Source organism: Gambusia affinis, linkage group LG03 (assembly GCF_019740435.1).
Source record: "Gambusia affinis linkage group LG03, SWU_Gaff_1.0, whole genome shotgun sequence".
Lineage (NCBI taxonomy): Eukaryota > Metazoa > Chordata > Actinopteri > Cyprinodontiformes > Poeciliidae > Gambusia > Gambusia affinis.
Genome location: NC_057870.1, coordinates 5,070,090 through 5,078,245, shown reverse-complemented (window position 1 = coordinate 5,078,245; position 8,156 = coordinate 5,070,090). Strand labels below are relative to the sequence as shown.

General features: G+C 37.1%; 1 protein-coding gene across 1 annotated transcript in view; it reads left to right on the top strand.

Annotated features, from left to right (window-relative positions):
• The first annotated feature begins 5,887 nt into the window (after window positions 1-5,887).
• The window catches only part of erlin2 (ER lipid raft associated 2), a 28,197-nt gene continuing 25,928 nt past the window's right edge, over window positions 5,888-8,156 (top strand). The window contains exon 1 of the mRNA XM_044112017.1: window positions 5,888-6,027. The gene's annotated coding sequence lies outside the window, so the exon portion shown is untranslated. The remainder of the gene's footprint in view (window positions 6,028-8,156) is intronic.

Genomic DNA, 8,156 nt, shown 5'->3' with positions numbered 1-8,156 from the left:
CCGACGACACCCGCCGCATGTCTTCCCCCCTCTCCCTCCCCATTTCCCGTCAGCCTACTGTGGCAAAAGGGACACTAGAGCCCACAAAAAGGGCCCCCTGGTGGGGGGGAAAAATTAAAAAATAAAAAGTAAAGACAAAAAAAAAAAAAAAAGTATTGTACAGGCACGTCGAGAAACGAAAGATTTTCCTTAATTTTTTGTCTCTATTTCAACTCAGAAAATATATGGGGGTGTTTTTTATAATACAAAAACATTTTTCATTTGAAATATGATAGGCTCTAATAATTCTGATTTTGTAGAAGTGGCTTGAAACGTCTATATGACGTAATCATCTAATTTGCATAATTGATAATGAGGTTCAGGCTGTAGCATAGAGAGGAATATGAACGTCGGCAAGACCTTAATTTCAGGACCACCGTGAGACTGAATGCAGTGCTGGAGGGGCTCACTAAGCTAGCAAATTGTTTAATAAAACGTTACTTTATCGAAATTGTTTTTATCTTCCGCTTTGTATCGTGAACTGGTGGTTTAGTACTAAACTAATCTTACTTCATTAAAAGCTATTTTTCACTTATCCTAAATACACAAACTTTGTTTTTCAAATTACATATTCCCACTGACCTGTAAAATTTCTCTAGCTCATCCTTTTCCTTATTTTATTCTTATATATTTTGGTGCTGACTAAATCAGAACATATTTTTGCTACAAGCTAATTTTAATTAGCAACAGGCTAATTTCCCTTATTCGTCAAAGTAAGCCTTTTTTTTTTTCAACAGGTTCGTTTTTCACTGTATCATTTATTGATTCTTCTATTTTTACTTAGATTTTTTTGTTACCGATTTACTTTTATGCAGTTTATTAGTTTTTATTATTCATTTTTTTGTTTAGTCACAATAGCTTAGTAAAGTGTTGCTAGCTTGGTGAGTTGTTTGATTAAAGCATTTGAATTGGAAAGTTAAAATAGTTTTGTTAGAAAACTATTTCAGAGAAAAGTTTTCAGTGTCATTGTATAATTTGAGAACATAAGTGCTGAAATGAATTCATATTGTATTTAATACCCAAACCTTATCAGGCAGGCTGGGAGCAGATTGAGGAACTGTTGATGGTCAGGGAGAAGTTATTGGTTTTAAAGTGGGTGGACTTGGTGCCATTTGAAATAATTAACTTTATTGAGTTAAGTTTAAGAAAGGTAGCTCTGAACCATGAGTTAATAATTAATTTTATTAATAGCTATTCATAGCCGAGCTAAACTTATTGTTGCACAACATTATGTGTATGTATGTTTAATTAAATATAACAGAAACACCCACCCATATATGCAGCATGGATGTATGTATGTACATATTGTGCATCCAGCCCTGGACTTATTTACAGTGAACAAAAAGGTTGGTATAATGGTTTAGCAGTTTATAAAATAAGATTATCCTATATTCGTCTCACAAGTGGGAAATTTAAGCTGTTCCTGCAGAAAATGGACGGAACCAAGTAAGAATAACAGAGATGAAAAAACAACAGAATGTAAAAACAGTACAGTGTTGAAATCTGTATTAGAAAATGTCAGTTTATATACAAAAATACAGATCTGTACATATAAATGTGTATAAATACACACACAAATATACATTTGCAAACATGCACACGCATACATATACACTGGCCAGTCACAACATCAAATTTTGCTGAACGATAAATTGTCCCAGGAGTTATTGTGATAAATGATATTATTGTTTTGAGACCTTTTTCAAGTAATCATAACGATAATGGCATAATGATGCAAGAACACTTTCTCAAAGATTAGTAAACTTTAAATTCTAACAAACATTTAACACTGGAGCTAGAAGACATTTTAAATAAAACAACAAAAACAACAAATAGAATGAATTATGAAGTCTTTTAAAAAGGTTTTAGTTGAGACCAAAGCGTCAGACGGAAAACTTTTCCCTTCCAGTTTTTGGCAGTAAGAAAGAAAAGAGAAAAACGATAAATCATACAAATGGAAATTATTGAGTTTGTTTTAATCGATCAAGCGATTAGTTGTTTTATTGCAATAAGCCTCCATATATATGCATCTTTACGTCTGCATGATTTATCCTCTGGCCCCCTTTTTTTAAGGACAATTTTGTTTACAGAGACTTCATAATTTGTTCTATTTTGTCGTTTTTGTTGCTTTGTTTATTGTATTTAAAATATCTTCCAGTTCCAGTGTTAAATGTTCATTAGAAATTAAAATTGAGCAAAAGTAAAACAATATAATTTATCGCAATAACTTCTGGAACAATTTATCATTCAGCAAAACATGGTGTCATGACTTTTGGTGTGCGCATGTTGTGTACAGTTAAATTAATTGATTTGTTGCGATATATGGAGGCTTATTGCAATACGTCGATTAATCGCATGTATATATGTGTGGATGTATGGATATAATAAACAGATATGATATATGGATGTGCTTAAGGCTTTATTTTTTTTTTCCAGTAGTGGACATAAAGGTTGCAACGTGCGCTTCCTTACATGGCTTCGGAAGAAAGTGAATCTTATTCATTTACTTCGTTCATTATTGTTTCGGACAAAAACAACCAATACGCCTTAAACAACTTAAGTTTCTTGTTCTCCTCAAGGAGATTGTTGTTTTCCTCGGTCAGCTCCTTTGCCTTCTCTTCTGCCTCAGAGTTTTGGCTCTGCAGTTGGTTTAGTTTCCTGCTGCTCTTGAAAACGGCGTCCAGACATTCCTCCAGGTCTTTAGTGAGCCCCTGTCTTTCTTCTTCTGTCCCTGTCAGGCTGTTTCTAACCGTAGTCAGCTCTCTATCGAGCATAGACAGTTTCTTCTTGTTATTCGCTTCTGTCTCTTCCATTTGCTTCCTCATCTGCTCCAGCCGATTGTGTAAAAGCTGATTTTCAGATTTGGCGTTTGCCAGCTGTGCTTCAAGAGCTCTGATGTCACCATGTAAGCCTTCGTTGACCTCCTTCAGCGAAGCATTTTCTCTTTCGGACTCACTGAGCTCCGTCTGGACGTCGCAGAGTTTGCCCTCGACGTCGCAGCGTTTGCCCTCGACGTCGCAGAGTTTGCCCTGGGCGTCTTTGATCTGATCCTCGAGAGCTGACATTTGCATCAAGAGCTTTGCTTCGTTGTCTTCCCTTTCTTTCACTGCCTTCCTCAACCCTTCGACCTCCTCGTTTATGGCCGACACCACCTTCGTGTTTCTCTCCTGATCGTTTTCAGACTGAAGTGAGAGTTTCTGTAATTCCAGCTCCATCCAATGGATGATATTCCGAGCTTTTACGGCTTCTTCTTTCATGCCTCTCAAGTGCTCATCTTTGGACTGCAGTTCTGTCTGGAGTTGGTCACTCTCCAAGGTTTTCACCTCGAGTAACTCTGACAGCTCCTTATTTCTCGCGCTCTCTCTTTGAATCCCTGCCATCAATGTCTCAGTGTCCTTTTTAAGTGATTTCACTTGGTTTCTAGATTTATTCAGTTCATTCAAAAGTCCATTGCTTTCTCTCTGTAAGCCTTCTACTTTATCGTTCAGAGTCGTCAATATCTCTTTGTCCTTTACAGAAAAACTTTGTCGATTAAGCCTTTCAGTACTTAATGCCTCCTCGGCGTTCTTACTCTTTGTCTGCTCCTCCTGTAGGAGCTTCTGAAGTTCCCGTATTTTATTTAGGTTTTGCTGCTCGCTCTCTTCAAGATCGTCCTTTTGCTTCATTAGCTGGCTTATGTCTGACGCCATCAATTTAGCTTCTTTCTTCAACTTGTCAAAACCTTCCAGATCTTTCGCCTGCTGCTCTCGCCAGATTGTCTGAATGGCATTTTTGTTGCAGAGTGTCTTGACTTCCCTCTGAAGAACAACGTTCTCCTCCTGAATCCGGCTCAGATTTTTCACCCGTTCCTCTTGTTTGCTCTGCAAGTCTGAAATGGTCTCCTGCAGCTCTTTTATTTTGTTTTCGCAAGCCTCTTCCGCCTTTAGCTTATCTTTAAGCAACCTTAACTCTTTCTGTAGTTTCAGATTGTTCTCGACTAAACGTGCCATCTCCTTCTTACATTTTTTGTTTTCCTCCATGAGCAGTTTCTCATTCTTCTCGGACCTCAGCAGGGCCTTGTCCTGTAGCGAGCTGGCAGACGGAAACATTTTGAAATGCTTTCCAAAAGCTAACTTCGGTCAGGTACCTTTAAGATATGTGAATACGTCAACGAGTCTGACGCCTTCACATTCCATGTTAAGCAATGACTAAAATGCATTCCTATGTTGCTATGGTGATATCACTGTCATGTCACATATCCACGGGAGACCATCCACCATTTTACAATGCGTTTGAAAAATATTCATGCCCTTTAAGACCCGATGAAGGACAGCGTGTGCTTTAGGGTGCAGATGTTTTGGTTGTTGTTAGTCCTTTCTTGTTCAGGTCCTCAACAGTTATTGAGGACCTGCTCACAATAATAATAAAAATAATAAAACTTATAACAACAGTGCACTGAAGAGTAAGATTATGATTATAAAAATGGGTAGGATCAGAAATTTCCTGATTCCTCCTTTTCTGGGACTGTTCCCAAATGGACACTTTTATGTAAAATTGACTTTTCTGAGCTTTTCATCAACCCCCACTCAGGTCCTTCAGACTAGCCAGCAGCAGTTAGCAAACGCTGCTAACGTTTGCTAATCTGCAGATCTGCTGCATCTGCTGAGCTTATTAAACGAGCCACTTCTCGGTGCAACGCTGGTAAAAACACTGCTAAAGGATTGATAGAGGAGCCATGTTGGGATGACTTCCTTCAGAAAGAGCAAGGGGTTTTTAAAGAGACAGGTGTCCAATTTCAAGTCGCTAAATTACAGATGCTGTTATAAGCGCTTGCAAATTTAAATCATATTTGATATGTGCAGCATGTTTATAACAACTGAAGAAAACAGTCACTTGACTGTGCTGTATACTATATGCCTTAAATATCAGGCATGTTATATAACTGGTGATCTGGATTTACCAACATTTACCATTGTTTAATGTATGAACAGGACGTTACATCTATCATGGAAGAAGAAGTGGAGATGGTTGAGGAATATGAAGGCCTTTATGTTCACACCTGGGCAACAGACTGGACAGGAGACGCAACGGTCAATCTGTTTACAAGACAGCACAGAGCAGACTGTACTTCTAGAGCAAGATCAGGTTCTGGGTGTTTGCAGCAAGATGCTGCAGATCTTCTATAAGTCTTTTGTGGAGAAAAATGATCAATTCTTCCAGACCCAAGGAAACTAAGAAAGACTAAAAAACTTAATAAATAAGGTTTGTACCGTTTTGGGGGTGACTGTGAAACCTCTAGAGATGATGTTACAAAATGTTACACTTAAAAAAAAATCACAAAAACCCAAAGCATTTTCTTAATGAGGCTGTTATAGAACAATGTTTTCATTCAGTAGCATGTAACTTCACTGAATGATGAACAAGGTTGCTTTAATCCTAAATTCATTCATTTTATTTTGTGCCACTTGGAGTTCAAGAAGACAGTGGAAGAAATTTACCCTGTCCTAACATACATTATACTGTATGTATTGATTTCATAACTTTTACATTGAAGAACCTTTATTTGGAAAAGTGTTTCTTCTGCATGTGTTTGTTATTTACATATTGCATGTTATTTATTTGTATCCCTCTTTCCCTACTTTGGTATTCAAAACACCAGAATTTGCATGTAACTATGTTTTTATAAGTTTGATGCACCATTTTTAAACATCGCATTAGATGTTATGATCATAACAAGCATCTTTTTTCACCAAATTATCTTTTTTATTCCTATTAAAGTAACTTTTTAACTTTTACTTTAGTACGGTTTTTGGTTTCTCCATCCATTTCTCCAATCATGCCCAGTGCGAACGGATGTGAACGTCAGACAGAAACAGGATGTCATCGGGGACTTTCCAGCAGGCGGCGCAAAGGCAACGCTTCACCTCCTGAGAGGTTTAGTGAAACAGAACAGAAGAAGGTACTTCCTGTATGTTGTCCGCTGTGCTGTGTTTTCACATAAAATTACAGGTAAGACGAATTAACGAACCTGCGGCTCTCCGCGGGTTTCTTCATTATGACTGAGACTTTTTCATTTTAGCGAAACGTGCTGGTATTGCATTGGTTTCTTAAAATATAGCCAGAAGATAAAATAAAACGTGTCTTAATGTTGCGTTTGGCACCTTTTTTATGTGGCATTTTACAACACATTTGTGAGTGTAACATCTGAACAGGTGTGTCACCGATAAACGAGCCCTGTATGCTGCTGACTCTAGTAGCAAGGAAAGCTAATATCCTGAATCCAGTTTAAAAGTGTGACATTTTCATTCATTTATCTTACGAATCCTGAATAGGTGACTATATGTTCACATTCGGCCTCTAATCTGAACTTTTACGGTCAGACTAACCTTTCGGCTCACAAAAGTTACCCTCTGGTGTTACTTTTGATGCGGTGTAAAACTTTTCAGTCTAAACTCCTGATTTAAAGCTGTACTCCAAAACAAACGTGACCAGCTCGTTTCAAGAACCAAGTCCCACCACAAACAACCTAAACAACTTCTGTTTTTGTTTTGTGTTGTTTTGTTAAACGTGCAGTTAGGACAGCGCAGGTTGCTGTAAAACATCTGCTATAATAAAGACCTTATACTGCCATAAGCTGCACCAGATTGCATCTGCAAATCCTTACTAACCAAAGCTGACGCTGCTCATCAGACACCCTCTGCTCAACCTTGGTGAACAGAATGGGTTTCTTTTTATCCCTCTTATTATTGTTATGTTATTTGGACAGACTTGGGAAAAGTTTAATATTTCGATTATAAGCAACCACAGAAAAAGATGGCAGAGATTCACCATTTAGTGGCGAATTTCTTATCATTGTTGATTAAGTGTTGACCTCTTTGTAGCTGTTTCTTTTAAAAACTTGGGCTGGCCAATAAATCCTTAGCGGCAGACATCGACACGTGAGCAATATCAATAGAAGAATACATCAGGCAGAATGTTCAATAATTTCACTGGACTCTAGGCTAGCACCGCACAGCATTCTGGGGGATGTAGGCAGAGGAAAGGCTTTAGCCTCCCAACCTCTCACGGCCAGCTAAGCGAGGTGGGTGCTGAGAAACTCAAGGAGAGGTTTCACCATCTTGCATCAGAACTGCTTAAAAGTAAAAAAAATAAAAAATAAATAAAAAAAACGTGAAGTGAAGGAAGTCATTAGTTTGGCAGTGTTTCAGATATTTAAAATAAAAATAATAATAATTAGCAATATCGATTGATATGAAAACCTTATAATGCGATGTGGGTATTTTTAAGCCATATCTTCCTTTCCTATTAATAACCTATAAAGCGAGATATTTTTTTCTCTGGTCTTTCTGCAGTCATTGGTCATTTGTGATCCATATTAGAACAGCAGACACAACTAGTTTGTTGTTGCTGTTGTTTTAAAACAAAGTCAAAAATATCATGGAGTTAACATCTTAAACCTTTAGGCATCCTATAGTAGCAGTTAGCAGGTGTAGCACCACTAAAAGTAATAAGTCATACGTTTGTGTATATTAGAGGACGTAAAACATTACGTTTTCTAATCTCACCAGTTTTCTAAAGGTGGGTTTTAAAGTGTCAAACTTTAAAAACATAAAGTGATGAAACAGTTCAACTTGGCTGTACTTTGTTCAGCCTTCCTGCAACCTAAATGAACTACAGACATGTCTTCATTTGTCGTAGAAAACGCCTTTTAAATTGCTTCTTGTTAGGGCTACTAAGTAAGAATTGATCGATTGATCAGTCAGTTACTCTGATGATTAATTGATTTTTTAAAAAAAATGGGTATATTCTGTAGATTTCTCATTTCAGCCTTTCTTAATATCATATTATAAATCAAAAGATTAATAAACAAATAATGCATTTGTTTATTAAATATAATAAACGCTTCCTAAAAGGCAACACAGTAGCTTTCCTTTAGTGAACAAAGGATGCATCTGCAGCTAAAACAATGAATGACATCAGCATGTGAAAATCTCAGACCTTTTTGCTGGACTTAACATCAGTGCCGTGTAAATCTGATCTCTTGGTTATTTTCTTTATTAATCAATAACAACTGGATAGCAAAAGGTGCTTAATATCTTTTTCTTTTCTTTTTTTTTTTTTTACAAAACAGTTCAGTA